The sequence below is a fragment of the Eleutherodactylus coqui genome, chromosome 5 (genome assembly GCF_035609145.1).
Source record: "Eleutherodactylus coqui strain aEleCoq1 chromosome 5, aEleCoq1.hap1, whole genome shotgun sequence".
In the NCBI taxonomy this organism is placed as follows: domain Eukaryota; kingdom Metazoa; phylum Chordata; class Amphibia; order Anura; family Eleutherodactylidae; genus Eleutherodactylus; species Eleutherodactylus coqui.
The window spans coordinates 129,693,476-129,710,804 of NC_089841.1; the positions used below are offsets into that span (position 1 = coordinate 129,693,476).

The 17,329-nt window shown below is 41.3% G+C and overlaps 2 protein-coding genes across 3 annotated transcripts in view; one reads left to right on the forward strand and one right to left on the reverse strand.

The window, feature by feature from the left end:
- The window catches only part of C5H5orf63 (chromosome 5 C5orf63 homolog), a 287,813-nt gene that overhangs the window by 73,887 nt on the left and 196,597 nt on the right, over positions 1 to 17,329 (reverse strand). The window lies entirely within an intron of this gene.
- Positions 1,676 to 17,329, forward strand: part of MEGF10 (multiple EGF like domains 10) — a 106,441-nt gene continuing 90,787 nt past the window's right edge. For both annotated transcript variants that reach the window (XM_066603140.1, XM_066603141.1), the window contains exon 1: positions 1,676 to 1,904. The gene's annotated coding sequence lies outside the window, so the exon portion shown is untranslated. The remainder of the gene's footprint in view (positions 1,905 to 17,329) is intronic.

A 17,329-nucleotide genomic window follows, 5' to 3' on the forward strand; every position in this document is an offset into this window, starting at 1 on the left:
AAGAGTGGCAGCAGGGCTGCCTGCTGCCCACAGGGAGGGACAGGAGCTAGGACGTGACACAGTAGTCTGACAGACGGTGGAGAGTGGCAGTGGCGGCGCATGCTGCGGCCAGGGAGGGATCGCAGCTGGGACGTGACACGGCAGTCCGGCGTGATGGAGAGTGGAGAGCGGCCAGCGGGTAGCTGTGTGAGCTGCGCAGCAAACGGACAGGACTGCCAGGTAACTTGTCTGAGCATTGTGGCATTGGGACCGAAGCTTAGATGGCAGTCCGGTAGGGAGATTGGTGACACAGGAGCTGGGAGATGTGTGCACTTGGCAAGGGGATGGGCCACACATGTAGGCAGGTGTGTTTGCGGCAGCCAATCAGCTGCTCGCCCCCATCACATAGGCGTTCCCTGTCGCTGTGGGCTTCCAACTAGAGATGAGCGAACGTGCTCGTTTAGTGCAATTACTTGAAGAAGTATCGGTATTTTTGAGTAACTGCCTAATCGGGCAAAAAGATTTGGAGCAGTTGGTTGCGGGGGGGGGGGGGAGAGAGAGCTCCCCCCGGCTACCCCCCGCTTCACCCCGCCGCCACCGCCCTCCGTTGCCCCCCGAGTAGGCAGGTACTCGAAAATAGTGATACTCGTTCGAGTAATTGCACTAAACGAGCACGTTCGCTCATCTCTACTCCCAACCCTTGTCTCCACCCACACATCCAGGGGAGACATAATACAACAATACTGTGTAGCGGTTCTCAGGGCTGCTTTACATGAGCGTATTGCACAAAACAAGTGTACTTTGCGTACGTACCTGCACCCTTGGGCACAGGAATAACTACCTGAATTAAATGGCTATTAAGCGTAAGGAGGTCCCAGTGCGCAGGATTTGTGCAGCATATCATGCATACCCATGTATATATATGGAAGACATCTATGGGGCACAAAAAAAGGCAAGTTCAAATATTTTTTTTGCATACAGAAGAACTTCATGAGAAAAAAAGAGATCAGAATGAACCCATTGAAGTCATTGGGTTCTGTTATCAGTGTATTCCATGCAAATACAGTCGCGTAGAGAAGCCCTTAGACTGGATACATTGGTTTGATTGGACTACTCATTGCTCATACTAAAACCCGCAGATGTCATTTATGTTCCCATATAGAAGGCATGGGCGATGGATCAATGCAGACAGTGCAAGCAAACAAAGCCTATTTCCCTGCAGCCATAGTCTCAGATAGCAGCATACGAAACAGAAGTTATATAGGTAAATTGGAATAATACACATTTCCTTTATTTTCTTTTATCTGTATTTCCATAATCTCTGATAATCCCTGTTATGTTTAAAAGTGCTGGTTTTGTGTTTTTTTTTTAATATAGACTTGAATCTTTCATGACTTGAGTAAATATAAACTGGCGAAATGTTCTTAAAATGTCCCATAGCTTACGAGTCATTTTAAGTAATTGTGAATAATCAACTTTTAGTCAAGTTACATGAGTTTCCATGATTTCAGCATTGCTTATTGGCCCGCTTTTCAGAAACTATGATCGCGCAATGAAACTCTAAGGAAAATCCTTTTGGTACTTTTCTCAGCAGATACAACAATAGGTCTATATGAGGGAGCCTGTGAATGATGCCTCCCTGCCCCCTCCTAAAAACTCACAGCCTCTCTGAATGGGACTGTGAGGAACAGTGACAACAAGCAGTGAGCTGTGAGCAATGCACTGAGGTCTGGAGGCTGCTCACAGCGCACAGATCATCACATCTCAGGACCAGCAGGAGCTTTTCTTCTACACAACACACATCTTGGGGCTTCACATTTCATCTTCTACTTATTTTAGTGGAGAGTTCATGAAAATTTAGAAAGTTACAGCAGGATCTCAATGATCCAGAAGACTGAGGACCATCATCAAAGTCAGTAACTGAGGTAAGAAACATTGTAACCATACTCTGCTTGCTGAGATAATAGGCTTCACTGTGCTTCTTCCCAGTTTCCTAGCTTATGTAATGAATGTGTGATTGTCTCTAAACTCTGCAATAACTTTTCACACACTGAGCACATTTATTTTCCTGATTTGGATCTCCTTGATCTACTCACTACTATTAGGATACATGGTGCAAATTGACCTAGCAAGTTTATTGTGTACTTTAACAGTCATCAAACTAAAGTTTCCCATTGCATTCTATGTGATGTAAATTGAGGATTTGGCATATTGTAAGCCTAAATTTGCTTATTTGTAACTACTATATATAGGACATAACTTTTTTCAATGCCAAGTTCAAGTTTTGTGTAAATAATACACTGGGTTGTGGATATTACTGATCTGTTTTCCTTTACTATATGTAAACACTAAACAGCAGTGTTAGTGGATTGGGGCAGGCTTGGTTCCTGCTGACAGATCTTCTGCTAATGGGATGCACTGATTGTTGGAAAAGTGATAGATGAAACTATGGTCAGCACTCTGCTGTAAATCTTATTACAGACCTATACAATGGGCAGTGGTGTTTAATGTAAACATCCCTGTCTCATAAAGCATTTAGGAACTATACAACACAGCAGCCCCATTGTAGACTATAGTTTAAGCAGACAATTCACCAAAAGTTTAATGTTTTTCCCAGCAGTGGGGAATATGATAATGCTGTAATCTGTTTTTCAGGAAAAACGTAAAGAATTTAATCTGTATAGCCTGAAGGAAAGAAGGGAGAGGAGGGACATGATCAAAACTTTTATATATGTTCAAGGTGTAAATAAGGTTCAGGAGGGAAATGTTTTATCAGGAAGCTAAACACTAAAGAAGGGGGCACAATCTGAGATTAGTTGGGGTAAAATATTATTTTACTAAAAGCATAGTAAATGCTTGAAACAAACTTCCAGCAGACGTGGTTGGAAAATCACCAACAAATTAATTCAAGCTGCCTGTGATACGCATAGATCTATCCTGGGAGAGAAATAATATAGGGACCACCTAATCTGCCCCTATACTATTATGTGCTCTTTTCTTGCTGTCAGTTTTTTTTGCTGGCTGCTGTATGTTTTAATTTTAAGCAGCAAAAATTATTAACCCAATCTCTATCCACAAAAGTAAAACCATTGTTTGCAATTATAATATCTATCTGAAGTTTGTCCCTAAAGACCCTCTGACGACTGTCAGGCTAAAGTGCCCCACAGCCACCCCAGCGATGATTGCTCCTGTGCTTTCACAAAAGTGAGGATCATTCAGCGATTGGAGGCGGAGTGGGCCGGAGATCGTTCCTGCTGCCCTCCTTCATTCACAGTAAGCAGGCAGTCAGTCATGGATGAACAATTGCCTATCTAGACTGAACGATGCAACGGCAGACCAATGATGATTTTTAGGTCTGCATGAAAGATTCGATCAGCGATTTATCGCTGATCATTCTTTCACTGCACACACTTATACCTAATGATTATGGAGTCAATTGCTCAGTTTGCACAATAATTGTGCCATGTAAAGGCCCATTTACATGCAAAGATAATATTTCAAACAACTGAAAGATTGAAAGATTTTGCGCTCTCTTTGCATTAATGGCCATTAACACTTTATCATCTTCATTTGCATGTAAAAGGGCCTCCGGGAGCTGTTTGCAGAGCCCAGCATGTTACTAATCACACAGCTGCATTGTTCTGCTCATGACTCCCAGCATAATACAGTGTTATCTGCTGCCTCCCATGGAGATAACAGAGACTAGATGTCAATTTATATTTTATCTCTCACTAGCTGAAGGATGGATTTTAAGTTCACCTTAAAATCATTGTTCAAACGAAAACTGCACGATGCCCGCATTTACATGTAACGATTATTGCTCATTTTCGGTCGTTTGAACGAACTTTATGCAATAGTCGTTATTTGTAAATTGGCCTTAAGAGGGCCTTGTATCAGTAAATAAAAGTTTTGAAAACTGTCTTTTGTTTACATACAAACTATGTAAGTAGAGGAATGTGTACAAAGTCTTCTTTAAGAAACCTTAAACTAGCAAACTCCTTTAAGAAAAAGTGTCCTTTAAGGAAACCTTTTAAGAAAAAATTGTCATTCAGAGAACTCCTTAAGAAAAAGTGCAGCACAACTGGGCAGATCACATATAGTACCGGCTGTTCTGTACTGTACCTATAACTTTGGAGGATGGCTTGCTTTTATTTTCTGATTCTTTGAGGCCTGAATACAATATTTATTTCATGATATCACTGATAACGATACTGCAGACGGGTAACTTGTAGCAGTACTGTAGTAAGCTGACTTTGTTTATGTTTACACCTGCTGGACAACAGCTGGAGATTCCGTCACAGTAGCGCAGTGATCCAGCCACAACCCACTGCCTGTCCTGTAAGCTCTGGAAACACTTTTTGGCAAAAACATGATTAGTCTCAAGTAAGGCATGGAAAGTGAAATAGAGACACCCGCTGCGTGGAAGCAGGTGTAAAAGACATTAGGCTGTTTAGCTTTCTGATCACAATAATGGCAGATGACTTGTAAGTACTACAGAAAAAGTATGTAACTGAATGAGGGTCCATTCTGGAAATTCACTACTACAACCCAGCGCAGCATATTGTTGCATCATATTAATTCTTCATTTTTATATGGGTAGTTCCCAATTTAGAAAAGGAATTAAGTTGTACCAATATTTTTTGTTCTGCAGCCTCACAGTTTAGTGCAGATCAGAATATATTACCATTTCTATACAATCTACACTAACGTGTGCGGATGGGGCAGCTGAGAGATAGATTGCCTTAAAAAGGTTATCATAATGGGTTCTGTCTTTGTCACTGTCAACCACCACATGACCAAAAAATGTCCATCCAACCTACTACCATGTAAAAAAAAAGATATTTATACTATCAATGTTCCTTAGGCTTTCATCACAAATGCAGTTTTTTATGCTGTTTTTGGTTCATTTTTTTGAGCTAAAGTGAGGAACACATTATTAGGAAAATAAACGTATATAGGAAAGTTTTCTCCTTTTTTTCCCCACTTTTGTGTTTGGCTCCTATGTGACCCCAGCCTTAGACCAGCATTTGTCTGGTATTGGTACTCAATGACGCCACATTTAACGAAAATGTTGACTTGGCTTTTTTTATTTGTAGCCACACCACTACAGCTTAAAAGCAATATCCCTGACCACGTTTCTTTGTCTCACAGAATAGTACATTGGGACACACAGTTTCCTGGGGGTTTATGTTTAGTTTTTGCTAGGTACATCAGTACACTGCTGGTCCCATTGCAAGTCTATGGACTTCTATGACTGAAGTGATGCCACTGGCGCAGAACATGATCATGGGATGATGCTTGGAGATGAAATCCTGTCCCAACACAACATATGTTTTAGGGTATTCATGCCAATGTTCTATCTGGAAACTACAGTCTTAAGTAACTAGCCTTAACCGTTAGCATCTTATTCCCAGCATGAGGAATTTGTATCATATTTGGCCATCTGCATTCCCAATATTCTTGTAGCAGTGTAGACCTCTGAGAGTATTGTCTTCAATCTTATCAAATAAATTCAGCAATGAAGTCATGTGCTCCACTTTTATGTTTGCATTTATGCTTAAAGGGGTTTTCCAGGGAGAATACTACTGATAACCTATCCTCAGGATAGGACACCAATAGTTGATCGGCTGGGGTCCATCGCTCAGGCCCCCGACCAATCAGCTGAGTGGGCGCCTGCTGTGAGCGCCGTAAATACACAGAGGTCGCAGCTGAAGCAGCGGAAGTCTTTGCGCCGACCTCTGTGTAGTGGCTGGCGCTTGTAACTGCAGGCACGGCTCCCATTGAAATCAATGCGAGCTGTGCCTGCAGTTACAAGCGCCGGATCAGTCGGGGTCCCAAGCAATGGATCCCAGACAATCAACTATGATGACCTATCCTGAGGATAGGTCATCAATAGCATTTTTCACGGAAAACCCCTTTAATTTTATAATATTTATGCGCACATCTGAACACTTTTACATATACCTTATGTCATAGAGGGTTCAGCTATAGTGGAGAGTCTCTAGACTTGGTTTAAAGTGTAATGCATTATATTTTTTCCCTATTGACATGAAAAGGCACCATGTAATACTAGATTTCTTGCATGCAGCTTCCCGCGGTAATATCAGCTGATCTCCAGTGGTCAGAGGCGCTGGACTTATGGTGATCATGCAGCCATAGCTACATTCCCACAAGGGGTTGACCAGTTAGGCCAGCCTCCTTATAGTTGGAAATGCAGCTTTTTTTCTTAGAATCCTCTTTAAATGAACAGATTATTTCTTTTTAGGTTAATTCATCATTCCTGAAATGGTGCAGTAGGCGGAAAATAGTCAGTTTCCTTAGCTTTAGATATGTTAAGATGCTAAATAATATTACTACTGTACATCAGTATATCATTGAACTTATTTTCCATGTGGATCTCGTATTCATTCGATGCCTTTGGTTTTAACTGCTGTGATTTTCAGATGTCAGGGAGGGGTGCTTTGTGGCTGAAATTGCTTATGTCTGGGAACTGTCACAGAATGCCTTCTACTTTACTTTTTGGCATGTTTATTTGGGGTTTGAGGTAAATCTCACTCTATGGATGGATTACTGAGTTATGATCTTTGGGATGTGTATAGTGTATGATGCTTCTCTAACCATGATAATGTTTTATGCAGTGCTGATATTATAATTATAATCTGATTATGCTATAGTCAACAATATGATAAACATTTAAAGGGGTTTTCCGTGATTTTGATACTGATGGCCTATCAAAAGGAGAGGTCCTCAATATCAGATCAGAGCACCCTCACTGATTAGCTGATTGAAAAAAACCATGGTGGTCCTCTTCATACGACAGCTCCATTTTTGCCAGGGATTCTGGGGGACATTCATGAAAGTCTTCACAAACATTTTGCAACTTTTCTTCCATCCAAAAGTGGGTGGGGCTTGTCAGGAGGGCATATGGCTGCCACTGGCCAACAGATTTATGTATAAATAATGCCACAAACTGGGGCGAATTAAGCCAGAAATGTATACCTAGTTGGGACCAGGCATAGATTTCTATGTAGGCACACGGAGGTGACAGGGATGCCCTGAATACATGAAGAGGTGTGTGCCTTTCCCTGTATTCAGCGCACACCGTGCGCTAGGGAAAATCTTATTAAGCCTGATGCAGTATTTGTCAGGCTTAGTAAATTTCACCTTCTGGTTGTTTTTAGTGAGCTGAAATGAAGCAACTAGTGACTAACGAACGATTTCTAACTCAATTACCTTGTTGGCTCCTGTGTTTATATGGGGCAACTATTGGTCAAAATTAGAGATGAGCGAACGTACTCGGATAGGCACTACTCGTCCGAGTAATGTGCCTTATCCGAGTACCTCCCCGCTCGTGCTGAAAGATTCGGGACGCGCTGCGGAGCGGGGAGCTGCAGGGGAGAGCATTACATGGTTAAATCAATATAGATCAATGGAAATACAATGAAACCTCTCCAAAAAAAGACCTCTTTAAGGAGACCACCCCCTTTTCCAGACCAGATTTCCTCAGGCAGATTTTCCATTCCACCATATATTATGTATACTGGTCATCTTCTTTGAGAAGACCAGCCCCCTAGAAGATTAGTTTTCAATGTAGTTTCGGGCGATCGTCTCAAAGAGTATACTGTATGTTTGATCAATAACACAAAAAATAGCTAATATTCACATTTTATACTATAAAATATGTTAAACTATGGTTCATCAAACAAAGATCTCAGTGACTATTTATGTATTCTCTACAAATTTGTGATACTGTCCTTGAAAAGTCTGTACTGTACATATGGACATGTCAACATAAACAATCCTTCCTGCTGCCTCCCAACCATGGTTCATCATATTCTAAATTAGCTGAAATAATACATCTCAGGTTGACCCCATCACCTTTATTATGGGCTATGTAAGCCTTAAGAAGACTCTACCTCTGCACAATCACAGCAATGTTATGTATCTAAGATGTTATGGTCAAAAAGTCTTGACACCTTACTATCCTGCAGTACATTTTTGTAAGATTTTGTATTACCATGTGTTGGAGAAACATAAGGAAGGGTAGTCTCTTGGTATCCAGAAAAACAAACTCTTATACATGGGTGCAGATGAGAATGAGTATAAAGGTATACCATGTGTTTCAACACAGTCCCAGGGTTGAATTGTGTTATGCACTGAAGCTTGTTCTTGGAGTTAATTTCTTTGCATACCCTAAGAGCTCCTATGAGTCAGGATCTGGAATCCGGTGATGGCTGGCAGTGGCTTCAAAACTAAAGAAACCCTCTAAAGCTTGACTTTACTGTAAAATATGTTTCATACAGTTTTGACTATACAAGCAAAACTCAAATACACAAGTAAATGCTCACTAGAATGGCTCACTTTTTCATTAGTTTGGACTCCTACATTAGTGTACCAGCCTTATTGTGTGTCCTCTGCAGTATCCCTTAAAGCAGTGGAAAAGTGTGAGGGCCAACAAGCTCTGGGCATGCCTCTTCCATGATTGAAGGGTATGATGCCCTGAACCAGCAACAGGCGGACCTGTTTTTTATATGGTGCTTTTCTAGTCCATGTCCACAGTTGATTAGCATCTGGAGAAGTATTGTTTCTTGTGAAGACTGCCAAGTTTGCCATGCAATACACCCAGACCCATGGCCTCTCACCCAGTCAATCAGAACCTTACTGTGCACTGATGAGGTGCAAGAACCCCAAAACAACTGTCTCTCCATGGGTATCTTTTCTTTATGGAGAAGATTATTGACGGTGTTGTAGCGGCATTGTTCCATCTCCTGTTTCTACAGCTGATTATGAGATGCATAAACGTACACTCAGGTTACATAACATATAAGCAAGCCCCTTATAGTAAGCATGTTCCATCACACAAAGGTAAAGAACCTGGTTTATATTACCTTAACATAGTATGTTAGGCTGAAAGGAGACAAAGTCCATCTAGTTCAGCCTGTTTAACCCCCCCCCCCCCTTGTTGATCCAGAGGAAGGCAAAAAAAAAAATAATGAGGCAGTAGCCAACTTGGCCATTTGGGGGAAAAAATTCCTTCCCGACTCCATAATGGCAGTGAGAATAATCTCTGGATCATCTTTTGAAAGTTCCTACCTGACTCCAAGACCCGGATCAACAACCTTGCTGGTTATTTAATATCTATATCCTGTAATATCATAGCGCTCTAGAGAGGCATCTAGTCACCTCTTACCTTGTGATTATAAAGCATTGGATAGACTCGCCTATATGGATAAAAATTAAAAAATAACACATTTTAGGTATAGTATATCTTAAACATCAGAAAGAGAACATCGGTTGTGCATTTATTATATTTCAGATCATGCCAAATGAAATGAGCATTTTTATAGAGCTACTGAAGAAATAAATTGAGCTCACTATAAACATTTAAATGTGCCCAATGACGTTTTCGACCATTGATCACGTAAATGACTTTTTTAATATAAAGCATGATTTGATGCACATAATGATTTTATCTGACGTACCCACAGATAAATTGATGAGAATATTAAATTAGAGCCACTGGCATCAGAAAATCATATCACAGAATAGTGATAATTTATCATTCATGTAATGGAGAAAATGAATGATTGTTCTAAGCTCAGAGTTGGAAACCAAGTCCGCACCTGTCAGATCTCTTATACTTATTTAAACCATTTGGCCAATTTTTGAAATAAGGAACACAATAAAATGAATACTGCTCTGTTTCTGTTGGTTTTTATATTAGGATTTATGTTGTTTTAAAGCTGGAATTGTAGAACATAACAAAAGTACAATACATTTATGCAGGATCTTCTATGTGCGTAAGTGCAACTTGCTACTGGGCATTTTGGTACAAAGTTATAAATGTTTTTGCATTATGGAAATGCTAATCAAAACCTGCAGTTAAGGCCCTTTTACACTGCAAGATAAATTGGAACAAGCATGCAGCCAGCGGTAAAGTACTTATCATATATTGTGCACTTGACATGCGTTTACACTGAACAATAATTGGTCAATTACTGAACTTTCATTCATAGTATCAATTGTTCTAGTCAATCTTCTGCCACTCATTTCTAATCAGCAAATCGTTATACGAAAGGATTACCGCAGACAAACAATGATTTTTAGGTCCAGTCAGCGAGAATCTAACAATTTATCACTGATCGTTGGGTTGCTGAACATGTTCACAGCTACAGTAACAATTATCGAGGAAGAACACTCAATAATTATTTGCACTATGATTGTAAAAGGCTGTTTAGTCTCCTCTTCCCAGCATGTCATACTAACTGGGCATCGGGTGGATAAGAAACGGATTCTCAACCTAAACTCCTGCCTTCTACCTGCCCCTTGTCCATAGCCATCAATGGGAGGGGGTGGGACGGTCAGAGACATAACTGCACAGAGACATTAATTGAAGCTTCTGGGCCCCAGTGCAAAACTTGTAACAGGGCCCCCAACTATAATGCTTTATTCATAGTACTGGGCTCCCTATATGGAGAAGAGAGGCCTTATGGGCTCCCTAAGGCTCCTGGGCCCGGGTGCAACCGCATCCCCTGCACCCTCTATAGTTACGCCTCTGCTCGTGGGAAAGAAGCCTTAAAAGGGTTTTTCAGGAATAAAACATAAATATACCGGGATCCTAGCAGCAGCTTCCTCTATGTCCCCCTGTGTGTTATGGTGCTAATAGTGGGCATCCGACTAGCTGATCAGCCGGTGTTCCGAGCGGTGGACCCCAGCCAATCAACTATTGATGATCTATCCTGAAGATCGATCATCAATAGTATTTCCCTGGAAAACCTCTTTAACTTTAAGCAAACTTTACAAAATTGATGTTTTGTTAGAAATTACTTTCAAACATTGCCAACTGTTCACACGAGAAATTGTAGAAGAATTATATGACTTTCGTTGCATGTAATTGTACAAGAATGCCATTTTTCACAATACATGGAACTTCATAATTGAAAAGCCTATCATGCTTCCTCCACCCGGATCACTTTACCAGTAAATTGCTCTAGATTTCTAAGGAGATTCTGTGCACACTGTGTTGAGAGCATAACATTTAAAAGCAGCCATGCATGGACACGATTCGAGGGAGCTTAAACTTGCTTTGTCAGAGGTCACTTTGAACAAGCTACCTGTTAAATCAGCTTTTTTGCTAAACACGAAGACTGAGAAATAATATAATGTCTCACTGTTGCTGCGGGGAAAAATGTGAGAATAAGTAATTTATAGTGATTCTCATGCTGCTGACTTTTTCAGTTGTATGCTTATATTATATATAAAACACTTGCAATATATAATCTGCAGACACATAGTATTTACAAAGATTCCTTGTACTTGGCAATCTGTATAAATATAGAAATACTGGAACTCAGAACTTCAGTTTATTCAAGTAGCAACATTCCTTTACAGCACTCTATACGACATTCCTTTAAAACTGACTTCTACATGGTCATTTTCACCAGTTTTTGCCTGTGCAGGCTATATTTCTAATTCTTGTTTTACCCTTGGCAGGTGAGTGGAGACTAACTGCTATGATGGCTACCCTACACAGCACACACAGACAAGAGGAGATTATGCTCCCTTAGCTCTCTGTTGCACACTATCACAAGCAGCATGGAGGACAATATACAGTAGTACTGAGCTGTGTAGCTATGAATACAGCACTGGGGTGATATAAAACACTTATAAGAAGCTGCAGCAACGTGTCTCTCTGTGAGTCTCCCTGACTCTGTCTTCCACTAGGAGTTCCTACCTTTTCCCCTTTCTCCCATAAACCTGGGCAACATAAGACAGCAGCAAGCAAACACCTCACCCCTTCTTTCTGTAATTCTAGCTTCTCTACTGCTAGAGACAGATTGCACATGATAACAGGCAGTGGAAAATATGTTAGAAGGAAAAGGAACTGAGAATAAACTATTGAGGCCAGATTCGTTTCCAACACAAACATCGTTTTAGGTAGATAACGTGATTAACACATTTGCTAGTTATCATATTGGCTAACACAGAAGCATAAGTTTGTTGAAAAGGTAGTAACCATTTAAGGCCTCATGCACACACTAAGGTCATGAGCATGAAGCCTGTACAGCGGCACAAGATACTCCTATAGTTTTATATTATAGAGCCAACAATGACTTCATAATATGCTGTGTTCTTCCCTGAACCAATGCTCATACAGAAGAGTACCTCTGCGATAAGGCATGTGATGGAACATAGTTTTACTGAATCCATGAGAAAAGACATTTGATGAGATCAGATACATGATATAGTATAGTACATCTCATAGAGTTATGTAGTTGGTGAATTATGGATCCATACAATACGGATCCATAACAAAGACATCTGTAAATGTATATAGGTCTTAATCAAAGTTAACTTTTGTGTCTACACCTATTATACCTTTAATTAAAGAGAATCTAAGTGAAAATAAAAATATTATATATAGCAGTGGTGGCAAACCTATGGCACGTATGCCAGAGGTGGCACGCAGAGCATTTGCAGCTGGCACGCGTCGCTGTCACCGCTCACCACTTTAGTGAATACCGGCAGGCATTCACTCAGCTGCGCAGCTAGCGGGACTGATCCCGGCGCACACTGTGACATCAATGTGCAGCCAGGATCCTCCTCCCCCCTCCCGATGTCAGTATTCTTGTATTATGTTGCCACCGGAAGTTAGGGGTGGAGACATAATACAGGAATTTGACATGTAGTGGGAGCTTGTGATTGGCTGGGGGCGTGTGTGGCCTAAGTAGAGGAAGCGTCAGCGGCGAAGGCATCGGAAGCATCACGAGAGGTTGGGGCCGCGGCAACAGCACATACAGCGGGATGAGGACAGGGAGCGACGACGGCAGGACCAGAGTCACTGGCAGTGGATGCTGAAGGGAGTGGCGGCAGTGGCACTAGGACACTGAGCGCCGGTGGCAGCACCAGACTCGCTGGCAGCGGGCGCTGCAGGAGTGGTCAGCATATGCATTTAATTTTGCTTTTCATTTTACCTGGCCTGGAGGGTCTTTTTCCAGTGAGGCTTACATATAATGTAGGGCTGCTGTGTGGTGTCACTATTCTACTGGGGGCCGCTGTGGGGTGTCACTATTCTACTGGGGGCCACCGTAGGGTGTCACTATTCTACTGGGGGCCGCCGTGGGGTTTCACTATTCTACTGGGGGCCACCGTAGGGTGGTCACTATTCTACCGGGGGCTGCCGTGGGTCACTATTCTACTGGGGGCTGCCGTGGGGGGGTCACTATTCTACCGGGGGCTGCCGTGGGGGGGGTCACTATTCTACTGGGGGCTGCCATGGGGGGTCACTATTCAACCAGGGGCCCCATTGGGTGGGGGTCACTCTTCTACTGGGGGCCGCCATGGGGGGGTCACTATTCTACAGGGGGCCACCGTGGGGGGTTACTATTCTACCGGGGGCCAACATGGGCGGGTCACTATTCTAGCGGGGGCCGCCATGGGGGGATCACTATTATACCGGGGGCCGCTGTGGGGAGGGGGTCACTATTATCGCTGGGGCCACTGGGGGGGGGGTCACTATTACTGCTGAGGTATGTTTACATGTGGCGGAAATGGGCAGGGCTGTTTCAAAATAGAGAGCGTGCAGATGAGCGCTGAGGACATTTTGCAGCATTTCCACATCTAAAAAGCAGTCAAAATCTGCACCCTGTCTATTTTGAAGTGGCCCTGTCTTTTTTAGAACGACGGGGGTAAAATTGTATGTTGTGATAAGCCCCCCGCCCTGACATGTTGGCACTTTGCGATAAATAAGTGGGTTTTGGGTTGCAGTTTGGGCACTTGGTCTCTAAAAGGTTCGCCATCACTGATATATAGTATGCATCTCTTGCAATGATGGTAAAATGTAGCTATGCAATAATACAATAAAGATGTTGAGCACTCATTGATTCCTAAAAGCACACAATGCAACTAAAGTCTTCATCATCTAACAGATGTGTAATAGCATTTAAGTGACAGTCGTACAATAGAAGTATCGTTAATGGCTGACTGGTTATAGTGCCTTTATAGTCTGTAGTGGAACTAGGCTTAATCATTCTAGTAGGCCTTCTATAGTTTATAGGTCAGTGCAGATATGTGATTGGTGTCATTTATTGTTCTTCTATTTTATTTGCCTTTGGGGAACAATGATTCTCCACTTCTTTTATATCATGATCATTTATATAAATGCTATGGCATACAAAAACAAGACATTTTCCTCACCAATACATAAATGATAAACCCAATGTATTTATGTAAACAATATCATTAACTTTTATGAATATACCATTTAGTACACATCTGTAGGTCTCTACTGCATTTTCTCTATCTGTGCACTAGAACTAAATGTATGGAAATTGTAACTTAAAAATTACTAATGTGTGATAAATGCAGGGAACCATGAGTTGATTGCCATGCTAATTTCGTGGCATGCGATTTCTATCTGATGTGTCAAACAGTGCTGTTTGGTCAACAAACATTTTTTTCTGTGGTAAACTTTTCTTGCAGTTACCATAGTTTGGGTAATGGGGGAAATGTATCACTAGTGGTTGAAGGGGTTTTCCAATTAAGAATAACATTGATGGAAGTGGGGAATGACCAATATTAAAAAATAAATTGGGGTGGGGGGCTGAAAAAGAAAAAACATAACTCAAATAACCCCTTTATGTTTCCCAGTCTAAGTATGTGGTATGTATAGAGGGGGTAAAAAATGAGGAACCACCCAAATGTTTGTTAGACACTCATGAAAATAACCCCTTTTTGTATTAAAGTTGGGCAACTAATCGGCTGATTGTTGCTTCAGAAACCCTGGATAATCAGCTGATATTGCACGGCAAAGATGCAGATACCACTGCAGGGGAAATGTAGTATTACATGCCAGCAATTGAAATGAATAGTGACCATGTAATACACTGATCGATCAACAGCAAACTAAATTCTTCTCTTTATTCGTTATATATTAAAAGCACAATACATCATGGTCCACGCGGAAAGCATGTCTGCATGCCTATACGTTTCAAATTACAAGTTGGCAAGATCTTCGCATCAGGACTACAGTTCCTCCTTACCTGATCTCTGTGATTGACATACTGCTGTTAAAGACTGTGGCAAATATGACACCCCCTTCCATTGCAGCATGGGAAAGAGACCTAGGTGATTCGATTACAGAAGTAAACTGGGATAAGACACTTCATATTACGCCCATAATATCAAACCAAAATTCAGGAAAATTATTTTAAAATAGTTTTAAAATATTAGCAAGATGGAGACAACCCCGGTAAAACGTAGGCTTATGTTCCCCCATCATTCAGACCTATGATAGCATGGGAGAATGTATAAAGGCACCATGGAACGTATTTGGTGGAGCTGCCCGCCCAACAGGACTCTCTCAGACGATATTACAAGTCTCTACAACTCTATATAGGAACAATACTAGATTGTCCATAGAAATCACCCTACTCTCTGCGTTTCGAGGCCAATATTGCTCATAAAGAAGGGAGCACTAAGACACTTCATCTACACCATGTTAATGGTGATACCTCGATTCTGGACATTAGATCCCCAACAACAGCTCATTGGGCAGAAGAGCTGCATAATGTTATTTATGTAGAGGGAATGATAGCATCAGAATTTTCCACATATTCTAGTTTCAGTTTCTTATAGCTCCTTTGGACTCAATTTCACTCCACTCGCTAATATCACTCCTGGTTGTCTGGTGGCCCACCATAAGGGGTTCTCAGAACCTTCGGCCCTTTCTCATATTTTTTCCTTTCATCCTTCGTTGCCACAGTCAACTAGCCTGTCATGCCTATGTCATCGTATAGAAGTAACACAATGTTCCACTTTGTGATCATTTCTTTACCCTTGTGTGTCCTGTCTGTTTGTCAAGTTCATATTATTTAATCTGTTCTGCTCACCTTGTTATATTAGTTTCATATGATAGATGAAAACTGACACGTCTTTATACATTTATAGATAACATTTGACATAGAGGCTTGAGTAGTAACTAATTTAAGGAGTTAATATGGGATATCCCTCACATCCCTCATATATATATTTGCCGTAAATATCTATATTCTGTAAATAATTGTGCCTAAAGTTTGATTTACCCCAAACGAGCATATAGACATACTTTCCATGTGCACTATGATGTGGCATGTTCTTAATATATAACAAATAAAGAAAATTTTTTTCCCCTAAGTGCAGGATTTAGTTTGCTTTTGATCTAGGATCTTGCCTCAAGGCAACATTATTGTCCCTGCACTGGAAAACACGGACAGAGCAAAACATTTGGAGTCACAGTGGTGAGCAGAACTGTTGTCAGTGTTTGATAATATATGGACTGGCCAAGTCAAGAGCGAGACCTGTTCTTACTTAGCTGCTTTCTGCTCTGACTCATAGAAGTGGGTCATGAGAGGAAGCCCCCTGTATGACTTTCATAAACCCTAATAGAGCATATGGACAGAATATGTCTTAATGAGGAAACCTCATGTTAAAGGGGTATTCTGGGACTAAGATATTGGTGACCTATCCAAGGATAGTTCATCAATATTAAATTGGTTGGGGTCCACCATTCGATACCCCTTAGTCAGTTGTCTGAAGTGGCTCACAGGTCAAGACTTCTGTCACCTCACTGCATACCAGGCATAGCTCTGTACATTTTATAGCTGCTGTGCTTGGTATAGCAGCTCAACCCAATTCACTTGAATGGGACTGAACTGCTCTTGGCTATGTGACTGATGAAGGAGGCCTGAGAAAAGGTCATGGCACTCACTTGAGCAATGCAGCCTCTTCAAACAGCTAATTGGCAGGGGTCCTGAGTGTTGAACAATCAGCAAACTGATATTCATGACCTATCCTAAGGATAGGTCATCAATATCTTAGTCCTGAAAATACCCTTTTGAGTTAAGACTGTTACCATTATATATTCTAACATTAGGTTTACCCTGAAATGTAAATTTTTCCAGCCATCTTAAAATGTGCTATAGTGAATAAAGTTGGGAGGGGTATTCTCACTCCTTAACCCCTTGAGTGGCGGGTTTCCTACCACCCTGTCGTGCCCACCAGGGCAGGTTTTTTAAAATGGTCTAATCATTGAATTTCAACTAATTTTGCAGTTGCGTCTCAAGAGCCATAACTTTTTCATTTTTCCATTGACATGGCCATATGAGGGCTTGTTTTTTGTGGGACAAGTTGTGATTTTTTAAACAGAGGGGAGGAAAAAAAGAAATGGGGAAAAAAGAAAAAAAGGGGCCATGTCATTAAGGGGTTAAATAATGTATTAACTTCCTTCTCTGGGTCATTACGACGCATGGATACCACATGTGTGATTGTATTTTTGATTTTTTACAAAGTAAAGGGAGACAAGTGTTTTTAT